This window comes from Brachyhypopomus gauderio, chromosome 7, assembly GCF_052324685.1.
Source record: "Brachyhypopomus gauderio isolate BG-103 chromosome 7, BGAUD_0.2, whole genome shotgun sequence".
In the NCBI taxonomy this organism is placed as follows: domain Eukaryota; kingdom Metazoa; phylum Chordata; class Actinopteri; order Gymnotiformes; family Hypopomidae; genus Brachyhypopomus; species Brachyhypopomus gauderio.
Genome location: NC_135217.1, coordinates 21,739,477 through 21,752,376, shown reverse-complemented (window position 1 = coordinate 21,752,376; position 12,900 = coordinate 21,739,477). Strand labels below are relative to the sequence as shown.

Sequence of the window (12,900 nt, the reverse complement as noted above, 5' to 3'; positions counted from 1 at the left end):
CACACACACACACACACACACACACACACACACACAGGCTTCATTTTTTCCATTTTCTTCAACAGCAGACTTGGCGTTGTTTCCTCCCTGTCTGGAACTGAGTTGCATGTTTTCTGTGATACAGCAGCTGAATCAGGCATGACCAACCACGGCCACGTTCAGCAGGGGAAGAAAGAGCTCGGATGAATAGAGTGAGTGTGATTGCGAGAAAATGAGAAAATTTGCTCTTCATAGTCTAGCTCTATGTGAACACGATGTAATGCGAAATCCTTCTGAATGCACATGGTACGGTTGTTTCTGAATAAGTGCTAAAGTGTTGACATGCGTTAGCGGCAGCTGGAGATAAGGCCGCCTTTGCACTGTTTTGATTAGACGCTCTCTGTGTAAAGTTAGCGGTTTTGGCAGAAGTTCCAAACAGGTGTTTGAGTTCGAGGCTCTTAATGGCTATTGTGATGGGTGAAGCTCAGCAGAATCTCAGCACAAGGAATACTGGGAAAGACTCAACCAGTGTCAGCATATGTGGAACATGGTGCTAAACTGTGTTATCCTGCCATCCTCAGGGCGGGGGTGTGAGGGGCCCGGCAGGGAATGGCACTTTGCATTCTTTAGGAGCTTGTAGAGTGCGGGGCTTTGTGTATGAGGGCGGGGCTTAAGTGTGGGGGTGTGGTCGTATGAGCTGAGGGGTCAGGGAGTGGGGGGAGAGGCCAACAGAGTTGGTTAACTCAGCGCTCTTATACAGCAGCATCAATGAACAAAAACGTCAGCTTCTGATTCTGCACAACTCTGAAGCCCTGGATGGTGATTCGGCGGGTTGGGTCAGGAGTGTCCGGGCAGGGACAGCGCTAGCCAGAGTTCCACAGATCCACCTGCTTTAAGTGGCGGGCTCAGCTGGTCTGAGAAGAGACTCCAGGGATCATCTGCCCTCTGTCTTCTGGATCAGCGCTAGTGCTGACTCTGTCACCGAGCAGCGACACACATTCGTCAGACCAGAACAAACCCAGCAAGCTCCCGGAGCCTCGAAGTTCATGCCGAAAAAGAAGCCGGCGGTTTTTCTTCTTTGATGCCCCAGTCGACGTCAGCAGACATCAGCCTGCATTGCACTGCATTGCATCTGATTGTATCTTGCTTGATTCACACAGTTAAAAGTGGGCTGAGAGTGTTTTTTGTTCAGTTGCTCTGATAATCGGCTTCATGTGCGATGGCAACGTTTTAAGGAAGGTGAATGCTCTCGGTTCCATGTGTGCCTTTCTGTCAGATCTCTCTTTTTTTTTTTTTTACATAATCCAGCAAATTAGTCACACATGGACCTGATATTGGTCCAGCCTGCGGTGACTTGGCATATTTTCTTTGCTGGGAAAATCGTCATGTTATTTTTATGGTTTTGGACTTGTGGTTTGATATCCTGGTCATCATGTTATTTTTACGAGCCTTGGCTTGTAGTTTGGAATTCTGATTGTCACGGTGGCCTGTGAAAGGGGGGCCACGGGCCTCTACCGGGCCTCGGCCGGGTCTCTGCCGGGTCTCTGCAGCGAAGCGCTAAGCGTTACCAGCTGTGGCTTCAAAGAGACCCGTCGAGCCCGGCTCCCCACCTGTAATGGAGGAGTTCGTGAGAGCACAGAACTCAACCTGAAGTGAAGCCTTGAGCAGCCCCCACCAGTGTGACCCCCCCTACCCCCACCCCAAGGGTCTACCCCCACCCACCCCTGCAGTGTGTGATGTTAGGGTCCCCTAGGAAACCAGAATATATTGCAGGATGTTGACTTTTGTTCCTGTGGATTATTGAAGCTGAGTGACCCCAACCGAAACCACTCACTTTGTTTTGGCGTGAGGCTGGCTTTATTTTGGACGGATAGTTTCCATGCCTCTTGCATTTACACTTGGAGCAGGGCACGTCCATGTTGCTCACCGAAATACCAAATGTTTTAGTATGATGCTAATTTGAAACTAAGCCCTCTTTGGCCTGGTTTAATCCCATTGTTCCACATTTAGATGCAAAGCTAGAGCTTCCGAAGTCTACCCATAATTCATGGCTGTTGTCAAAATGAGAGCACAAGTAGTCACTAACAACACTGTAAATATACAAGAGCGTATGTAATAGCAGAGTAATGTCTATACTGACAGACTGGTATGGTTTCCAAAAAATAGCAGAGGAGCCAAAAGTCTGTGTTAAGAGTTTGGGAAGGTCAGATAGCTCTTCATGAAAGGAAGGACAACACTGTTTTGTGCAGTTTGGCTTGAAAATAGCAAATTTTACACTTTAGTTCACTTTAACAATCTCAGCTTGTAGTTATCTACTTCTGACATAATCTGAGCTGCTGTTACACCTAATTTCTGAAAGGAGTAATCTGGGGTGTACTGATGAATTACGATGTCATTTGTAATAAGAGGGCTTCTTTGCTAGGTATGTCCTCGATTCCACTGACACTGAAGGTCTTCTTCACAAAAAACAGCAGTTTATGTTGTATAGTGCTTGAATGGTTTCCCCTTGTATGAAGTACATCATGGGCATAATTTGGATTTGAAAAAAATTTAAAAAATGCTTTGCTTTCATTTGGCTACCTGTGAAATTTGCGTTTTCTATAAGAAAGCAAGTCTTCAGGCACGTGTGTTCCCTGAAAAGAGTCAGCACTGGGACAAAAAAGGAAGATGTTCACAAAGGGTTTTATGTCTGTGTTTGGTAAGCCTATCATTGTTGAACAAGTGTCTGCACTATTGGTTAAAACACAGTTGTACCATAATTGTTGTCTATTTCTTTTCATTAAAAAATGTTTTTGTTTCATTTCACAAAATGTCAGTTGTGCTGTGTTTATTATTTCGGGATAGTGTGACATCAGCATGATCGTTTTCTGATTTCGTTACCGCATCTGCACAAGATGTTATATAAAATATTTTCCGAGTTTGCTTTCAAAAAGTGGTGGGGTGACAAAATCAGCCATTTCAAAAAGTGGTGGGCAAATGTCCACAGTGTCCAGCTTCTATTACGTCAATTCTACTCCAAATAGGTGGCCAGTGGCCTGGCCATACGAAGACATGCCCCCACCACCCCGCGTTGGCACAGAGCTTCCAGCAGGCTGGCTTAAGCTCGCCAGGCCTGAAATCTCACCCACGCAGGAGCTAGCGCCGGCCGGGCCGCGACATTTTTGCCGTCGTTGATAAAGTGCTTAGCGGCGAGCGCGCTAATGAATCTGGCCTGACCGAGGGTGACTTTTTCACGCGTTATGGTGGAGGAGGAGGGGATGGATGGAGCAAGGGAGGGATGGAAAGAACGAGGGAGCGGGAAGGGGGGGGGGGGCGACGGAGGAGTAATCCCGTTCCGGCTAAACGGCTGATCCTTCTCATTCCTCAGATATCAAATGTCAGAAGTTAAATTAGCCTGCTAGCCCCTGATAGCGGTTAACATGCTTTTAAATGGGGAGGGGAGGGTGGGTGAGTGGAGGAGACCAGTGAATTCCAGCCCCGTGGGACAGCAGACAGGTGCCTTTGAAGTGTCTAATTATCCCTCTCTCTGTAAGTACCGGCTAACTGTCTTAATAGTCCTCCGCTCACAGTGCCTCATTGGCTCATGTACATTTATCCTCAGTACGGCCATGCAGAGCAGGAGAGCTACACATGCAGTGTACCATACAGAACTCAGGGCTCGGTTCCCACCCCAAGCCACCACTCCCCCCATCTAATTACCACCTTGGATTAGCAGGATCAGATCAGATAGATTTGGATTGGAAGTGAAACCTGAAAGACGGAGCACCTCCAGAAGGGGCTCCTTCAAAAGAAAACATTTGCCACATTCCATACGATTTTTGACCCCTAAACTGTATTTGGTGAAAAAAATGAAAGAAAGGGAAAAATATATTTATCCCAGCATACCAAGGAGCTGAGTGTTGGTAATGGTGTTGAGTGGGCGTTGGGCTTTTCTGGCCTGCTCCTCGTGAGCTGGCTGTAATCACAGCCCCAGGCTTAGCCAGTGCTGTGGAAGGGGAGCGACACGCTAACGGTCAGACACAGAGAGAAGCTGGCGCCAACCGAAGGGCCTATGGCACATGGACTCACGGCCAGCCTCCGTCCCCCTGGGTGCAAAAAGACAGACAGGCCGTGTTCCTAACCAGAAATAAAACAAATAAACACCCAGCGGAACCCAAAAAAAAAAAAAAAAAAACGCAACTCCAACAGCATCTCTGAAGTAATTTCATTTCATTTGCTATTGGCATATTACCTCTGCTGGATGGATGTCAGAATGTGAAATATACATAATCAGTGAGGGAGCTTCAGAATGTGCTGTGGTTAAAGAGGATTTTGGAAGTCCTAAGCTGTGTGGTTGGATCAAAGAGCGGTGAGGAAGAAAATACACCCATATCAGCTGTACGTTGTGTAAGGGGTTCACTACCGCACTCACCTTTGCTATATCATAAAAAAATAAAAAATCAACTATGCCTCACTCTCAGTGCCTTACCTGGGGCGGTTCAGTGCCTACTAAGACCAATCACAGCCCATTATTCACTCTGATCAAGGTTCTGCCAAATGCTCTAACAGGGTCTGATGGGAGTGGAGGTGCCATTCGGGCGATGGCGTGGAATAGCCAAACTGTGAATAGGCCAAATGCACCATTGTCCATCTCGGAGAGGCACTTTCACCCACACACTCCACTCTTCTACAATCATCTGCTCCTGATGGAGCACGCCTAAGTGTCAAGGCCGTTCCCGGGGGATGCTGCTCCCATAACTCAGGAGGTGTGGTGGAGGGGCGATTGGGGTGAGGTGGGGGGTGGGGGTTTGGATGGGGGGTTGCAGCAGGAAGAATAGGGGAGGCTCACGGAGCTCTTAAGCCCTTTTCAGTGTCGCTGATTTGAGGCGGGTGAAGGAGACCTGTCTCGGCTTTGATTCCGCCCCGCCCCGCCTCCCCCCAGGGTTGCTGGGTAGGGTGTCAGGGATGACCAGGCCTGCTTGGGTCCTTGAAGGGACATAGTGTTCGAATGATCAACTTGGGACTCAGAACTGGGGATTGGGATGTGTGCATGTGTGAGCACCACGTTTAGATGTGTGAGGGCTGTCACATTCACACAGATACAGAACACGCACAGCCACAGAGATGGTTGCTTGGAGACTTTGTTTTCTTTATTAACACACTAAGTAACAAATATATATATTTGTATATTTGTTTGTTTGTGTAAATATATATGTATTTCCCAAATCTATGGCAAAAGGTTGCTAGAGATTTGTTCTTGACTTCCACATGGACTTTATTGGTACTTTTTGTTTGTTTGTTTCCCAAGTTTCTCTCTCACAGCTCATTCTCACCTATCAAGTAATTCTCCCCTGTCACATGACAGGAAGGGGAAGGGCTATCCCATGATTCCTCTGAGGTACACGCACTCGACCACCACATCGTTTTGAGCTGAGGCTCATGTAGTATCAGGGGGCAGATTAATATGCTCAGAAGATTGTGCTGTGCAGGTCATCCTACTGCATGAGACACTTCATAGACACCCGTGATTGGCCTGTTTGTCTGTTAACGTAGAAGTGTGAATATGACACCCAGCACTCCCTCCCTGAGAACACAGCCAGTGTTACTCTCCTGGGGCTTGATGACAGGGTGAACTGGCAGCTAACTGATGACTGGGTGAACTGGCAGCTAATTGATGACTGGGTGAACTGGCAGCTAACTGTTGACTGGGTGAACTATCAGCCCCCTGATGACTGGGTGAATTGGCAGCTAACTGATGACTGGGTGAATTGGCAGCTAACTGATGACTGGGTGAAGTGGCAGCTAACCGATGACTGGGTGAATTGGCAGCCCCCTGATGACTGGGTGAATTGGCAGCCCCCTGATGACTGGGTGAATTGGCAGCCCCCTGATGACTGGGTGAATTGGCAGCCCCCTGATGACTGGGTGAATTGGCAGCCCCCTGATGACTGGGTGAATTGGCAGCCCCCTGATGACTGGGTGAATTGGCAGCCCCCTGATGACTGAGTGAATGCTCTTCCATTGCCCATTCAGGAGCTCACATGGACCTCTTGCTACTGCTGTCTAAGTCAACTTTGAGTATTCCCTGCAGATTCTATGGTCTTAATCATATCGTTTCTGAACAACGACAGATATTACTGAATGAATTTGCGTTTGTCCTTTCTAAGGTATGTGGAATTTATTCGATCAACTTGGAGAGAGTCATTCAGCGTCAGATTACAGTCAAGGTGTACAAGCAATTTATGCTAAAAGTTTGTTGTACTTTGGATGACCCATATTACGATCGACTGGTTGTGCTCCAAAGAGGCCTTCACCAGATGAATGGGGATCCCTGTGTGATTTCACGCCTCATTTCTTCATCACATCCGCCATGGATGCGGTTTGATAGAAGAAAATGAGTGGTGTCTCTCAAGGGCGTGTCTATCCTTAAGTGGTTGCACGCATACAGTTGTTATTGTACATTGTATTGCTTGAAATTTGACGATAGGAGGAAGACTGTGTGTAATGTTTTTTTATTCATTGCTTTAATGGTGTTTGTTTCAAAGCTGTCTCTTCACACGTGCACTGAGGCAGACATATTGCACGTGGAACTTGCTACTTGGTTAGAGTTCTTTGGCAAAATAAATGACAAAATACTTAAGTGTGACAAAAATAAACTCTTCTGACCCCACCCGAGAACAGTGTAAAAATACGTACAAAAGTTCCTGTATGTAGTGTACTTTAAAACCTCAATTAGAAATGAAAACAAGTGAAACAACTGTCCCACAGTGCAAAAACTGGCTCTTAAATGTTTTTTTTTTTTTCGGTTGCCAGGCGGAAATCACAGTGTGAGTTACACACTGAGTTACAAGAAGGATGTTCTTTTGCTAACCTGCCCTATACACAGCTGAACCTCTGAGATCTACTCTCCTGCAGTTGAAAGGCCATTCATCTCCTCATAATAGGAAGCTGAACCCGTCTCTGAAGGAGTGTTGCTTGTGCATTAAGCCTGCCCTGCTGGGGGTTAAAGGACGAATCTTGGCCAACTTCTCTCTCCTCTGCAGCCAAGATGTGATAGAATACCCCACACAATTGCACTAATCCCCCTGCTTCTCTCTGGCGCTCAGAGCCGGTCAGTGATTGGTGGAGATTTCGTCGCCCTTTCCTCCCTCCGTCTCCTTCGTCTCCTCCGCCGCTTCTCTCTCCCTCGCCACCTACACCCTCAACCGCTCGCTAATCGCGAGCTGCTCCACCCGTGCTTGGCGTGGGCGAGGCGAGGTCTCAGTTTCAGGTAGCGGTAAGCCTCTCAGAGAGGTAGCCGTATTAAAAGCCCTGCCAACTCCAGGCATTTCTGAGTCGCTGCCTCATTGTTAATTGGGAAGTCAGCAGCCTCTCCTTCAAGTTGATTTGCAAGGAGGGGAGGGGGGGGGGGGCGGGGGGGGTGGTGGTTGGGGGTGGGGGTCGGGTGGAGAGATTACCACTTTGGTGGAGAGGCGCTTTGAAGAGACGCTTTTGTGTTCTGCGCTCATGCTGTCTCCTGCTGGTCCACGCCGCCGCCGTGTCCCTCAGCCAAGCGTGCCGCTGTTCACCTCTTCCTCCTCTTCCTCCTCCTCCTCCGTGGAGAGAACTTGGAGAGATTAACAGCGTGGCACGAGAAAGGTGACGAACGTTGTGCCAGCCAAGAGAGACCGAGGGCAAACAGAGGCTCCTCCTCATGTGGCCCTTTCTTACCCCACACCCCCTCTACGGGGACCAATGGGCTCCTTCTGGGGCGGCCTGAACACGCCCCCCTGCTTCTGACATCACGACGCTCTGCGTTGGGCCATTTTGGTCCTTCCTCGTTCCTCTCCCTGCTCCTGGAAGGGCTTCTCATTACGGCCCCCGACGCACGCGGCAGCCGTTGTGAAGGGAGCTGATCCAGGGAGATGTTTTTGTTTTTTCACAATGGAGGCCTCAATCCGTAAAACGAAAGAGACCTGTGCACTCCAATTTAACGAGGGGGCTGGCAGAAGGCAAAAAGACAGAGGAGGACAGAGAGGAGGGGAAGGTGAGATAGAGGGGCCGAGGTAAAGGGGGCAAGAGAGAGAAACTAAGAGTGAGAGAGAAATGGAATGAGTGAAACAGGGGGAGGAAAAGAGAAACAGGAAGAGAGAGAGTAAGCATGAGAGAGAGAGAGAGAGAGAGAGAGAGAGGTTGGGCAGTGGTACAGAGAGCGAGTCAGACACCAGAGCTGGACGGGTAGCCTGTGATCAGGGCTGCAGTGAGCACAATTACTGCCTTTTCAAATCCTTCAGTGACACTGCGGGAGGAAGGAGGACTTTGAAACTTGAAAGGCAGGAGCTTGCTTTCAAGCCTCAAACGCGAGCAGGAAAGGGCTCTGAAATTTGTTCAGGGTTCCCTATCCACCATTAGCTTGTTTCTTCCCCTCGCCTCCAGGCATTTAAGCGCTTTTTGAAAAGATGTTAAGAAATTCAATCACCACAGAGAGAGAGAGGGAGAGAAAGGGAGAGAGAGGGAGGGAGAGAGCACGCTTGCTACTTTTTCTTCCTCGCTCCTCTCTCATTCTCTCCGTCTGTTTTGTTGTTGCTCTCCACCTGCTCCACGGAGAACAGACCTTCACCCTTTGCGCAGGGGCGATACAGCCCGCTCGTACCGGGGCAGGAACGGGTGGAGCTCCGAAGCAGTGCGAAAGAAGCAGAAACGAAAGGAAAGAAGAACTGGGTGGAGAGGCTGGGCCGTGGAGATGCCCCGGGTGTGTGTGTCGGTGGGGGCGGCGTCACTGCTCTGGGGGTCTGTGGCGTATGAGCTCCACCAGTAGCCAGCGTGAGGAGGGGCCCGGGCGGGCAGAGCAGGCTGGGAGTTAGAGTTTGTGTCTCACAGAGGTTACCGAGAAGGAAAAACGGTTATTTGCCACTGTTACCCCATCTAACAAACACCCTCTTACATCCCCACTTCATTCAACTGTTTTTGTCGTTTTCTCTCCTTATATTTTCTCCTCCCCTCTCCTTTCCTCTCCTCTCCTCTCCCCTCTGTTTGTTGAACAGATCAAGTGGCCTGTTGACCTCCCACTGCTAAGTGTTTGCTGAGCCATTGATGTTGCTGGAGTTCTAAATGATGAATGCAAATTAACTAGACAGAGCTAGAATAATAAACCCCCAGCATCTCTCTTCTTCTGTGTGTCTTCCCCTCCCATTTACCCTCTCTTCCTCTCGCTTTCTTTCTTTCTTTCTTTCTTTCTTTCTTTCTTTTTTCTCTCTCACTCTCTCTCTGATGTATTGCTTGGGAATGGGTGACACTAGTGTGATTGAGGGTTGAATTCACCACTTGACCCCGTGCCCGATCTGCCTAAATGGCTTCACTGTGGGGTGGGGGTGGGGTTGGAGGTGGAGGTGGAGGTGGGGGTGGGGTAAGAACAAGGTGGAGAAGGGGAAGGGGGTTAGAACCTTTACAGAGGTGTGATTTTACATTAGTCAACAACAACAAAAGACTTTTAATAAAACATGAAGATATAATCACTATCACCCCTTAATCACTTTACCATTTATTTTTGCAGTTATTTTGAGCAGTGTTTACTGTGTGGTTGTCCATGGACTTTTGGAAGGGATGGCGTGTTTAAGGGCGTGGTCACAGCCGCCTGGGCTCATAGATCACTGCAGGCTTAGGCTAATAGGACTTGGGTCAAAACACTTTAGGCCGATTGGTCCAACCCAGTGAGGGAGTGGTGCTCAGTTATCGCCCCAATGCAGTGATCATGGGCCCCCGGCAAACTCCTCGTTTAAATGTGCCTCTTTGGTTTTTAATTATTAGCCATGGTTCTTTGTGACAAATCATGTTGGGGATGTTTGTGTTCAATGTGAGTCAAATCATTAGGCGAGGCTGGTTCATAGCATATTTCATTTCAAAGCAATTTAAAGTGCTTCACTTATTTTGAGAGTTTGTTTGCAGTGAATTAATTCCTTTTTACCCTTTGTTTTTCGTCTGGTGCTGTGAATTTGAAACCATTTTCCAGCCAGTGGATCAGGCGGGGACCATCTGTAGGTTTAGGGGCTCGTTGCCTGTGCTGGTTGAGTGGAGAACACACACAAACGTGTCGTCCCTCTTTCTGCCTCTGACTCCACTGCCCCTCATACCTACACTGCCTCGGGTACCGGATCTGCGCCGGTCTTTGCGTATAAGGGGCGGGGCTAATTCAGAGTGTCCGTACGCCTGTTTGGTCGTGTCCGGATGAGGAGGGCACGCACATCCCTCGCAATCCCGTTACTGCCAGTGACTCGCAGGCTCCTGTGACATGCTCTCGCAAATCCTGTGTGTGTGTGTGTGTGTGTGTGACGACAGAAATATGGTGCTTTTTAAATCCTTTTATGACAGTATTGCAGTTTGTGAGAGCAGGCCTATTAATCCAGACTTAGTGCCATTATGGCCCTAATAAGATCATAGGCTGTGCAGTACAGGATTAAACACTCCGAACATAAGTGACGCTGTCAGTTCTCACGGAGAGGCAACACGCACTCGTGCTCTTTCCCTCTCTGTGATGTCTGCGCACCAAGAGTCATGGAATGTGTTGTAAGTACTGACATGAAGGAACTAGAGACAGAAAAGAATGATTGAGAGTGAACAAAGCCAACCGTAGAAAGTCACAAGGATGTAGCTTGTAGCACAGTGCAGGAAACTGTATCCCTGTGGTGTTTCACGGTATTCACTGTTCAGACTACACTGTGTGTGTGTGTGTGTGTGTGTGTGTGTGTGTGTGTGTGTGTGTGTGTGTGTGTGTGTGTGTGTGTGTGTGTGTGTTAGAAACTAGCCTTTCTGGCTCACTAGCTTTCTCTTCATTGCCGTATGAGTCCAGTCAGTCTCTGATAGTTACTTTAACTCTAAGTGCTAACAGAGCTATAAGCCGTGCCATTCCACCAGGGTGACCATAGTCAAAGGTGGCCAGACCATCCCGGCGCCAGCCAGGGTTCGGACAGTCTGTTTGACACCCCCAGCCGGGGTTCGGATGATCTGAGTGATGGCCCAGCCAGGGTTCGGACAGTCTGTTTGACACCCCCAGCCGGGGTTCGGATGATCTGAGTGATGGCCCAGCCAGGGTTCGGACAGTCTGGGTGACACCCCCAGTCGGGGTTCGGACGGTCCGGGTGACGCCCCCGTCTGGGGCTTTTTGACCACTCACAGCTTTCTCCCTTAAAGCAGCTAACATGGACCAACAGCTCCACTCAAGCAGATTCTAGCTTCACCAGCCCGTAACGTTCATTCGTTCTTACAGGACGCTTAGGGCTAATCACTGTTCAGAGAGCTGCTGCCCTTAGTTTAATGGGCAGGATCCCAGGACATGGATGAGAGAGCTCTCATCTCCTGGCTTAAATGTGTGTGTACAGGTTCAGCTGATTAAAGGGGTTAATGAAGTACCCTCAGGCCAGCTGCTGGCCCCTGCTCTGAAGGGAAAGTCCTGAGTGGTAGGAGGTCACTGGCAGGAGAGAGGCCCCGTACCTCCTCACCCATGGGAGGTAGTGGCTGGGAGAAGGTCAGCTAATGGGTCAGCTCCGTCACATGAAGGAGCTTGCAAAGGAGAGTGGGTAAACACTGTGAGGTCGAGTCTGCTGAGAGCTTCAGTGAGCCTCTGCTGACCTCTCTACAGGTCCTGCCCTCAGGAACACACTCACACACACTCACACACACAGATATGTGCACACACACAAGAGGGAAGGTAGAAGGAACGATAATTGAGAGGTAGAAAGCAGCTACGCGTGTGAGTGAGAAACAGAATGGGGGAAGAGAGGGAGGAAGGGAGAGGGGGAGAGGGGAAGAGAGGTGGCGGGATAGAGGGGCAGTTGGAGATAGATGGAGAGAGAGAGTGCGGGAGAGAGAGGTAGAGAGGTGGAGAGAGGGAGAGTGAGAGAGAGAAGTGGTGGTTTGTGGGCGTTGATACTACCCATGAGGCCACTTAATGGGCAGTTTGGAATGCAGGGAAAAGACTCAGCTGCCCTCTCCAAGGGATTCTGTGTCTTTGAAAAAAGAGAGAGCTGACAAAGAGAAAGAGAGAGAGAGAGAGAGAGAGACCTGCCAGAGAGAGAGCTGACAGAGGCAGAGAGAGCCGAAGAGGAGTGAGGAAGAGAGTGGAGCTGACTGAATGAGAGGGAGAGAGGGAGAGAGAGAGAGAGAGAGAGGAGAGAGAGAGAGAGAGAGAGAGAGAGAGAGAAGGGGGCAATTGGGGGAAGTCCTCATCTGCCTGCTGGTTTGTTAAAGGCCTGTTTTATTTCTCAGCCTGGAGAAAGGACTCCACGTCTCCTCCTACAAGGGTGTGTGCATCCCTTGTATTGTGAGTGTGTGTGTTGGGATGTGTGTGTGAGTATGTGTGTTGGTGGGGAAGGTGTATGTGTGTGTGTGTGCGTGGTGTGTGTGGACAGTCATTTTCTCATTTGGCCGGAGGAGCCAAAACCAAGAGGCTTTAAACTCAAGTCTCGCAAAGCACATGACTGCTCAAAGCTGACCCACATGACCAGACCTGTCACAGGTGTGTGTGTGTGTGTGTGTGTGTGTGGTGTGTGTGTGTGTGTGTGTGTGTGTGTGTGTGTGTGTGTGTGTATGTGTGTGTGTGTGTTTGTGAAAAGCAAGTTTGCTTGACGGCACTATTACTAAGCTAGAAGTCACGGCATTGGTCCGATCTCCGGTATCCACGTCACCCTCTGTGTCAGCATCTCCCTGCTGGTCCCCTCTGTCTGAGCTCAGACTTCTGAACAAGCAAGTGTGATATCAGCAATCCTCTAGTTTTATCTCTCAGGTTTGCCAGATGTCCTGCACAGATGCTTTATTCATTTTATAGTGGATCCATATGTGTGTGTGTGTGTGTGTGTGTGTGTGTGTGTGTGCTGCAGATGGACAGTGTGAGGAAGCTCTTAGCAACTTAGACCTTCAAACCTCAGTGTCATGTACTATTATCCACTCGTGCATTACAAGATTTAGTTG

At 49.2% G+C, this 12,900-nt stretch overlaps 1 protein-coding gene across 1 annotated transcript in view; it reads left to right on the top strand.

Annotated features, from left to right (window-relative positions):
• The window catches only part of gli3 (GLI family zinc finger 3), a 103,442-nt gene that overhangs the window by 27,329 nt on the left and 63,213 nt on the right, over positions 1–12,900 (top strand). The gene's annotated exons all lie outside the window — the stretch shown is intronic.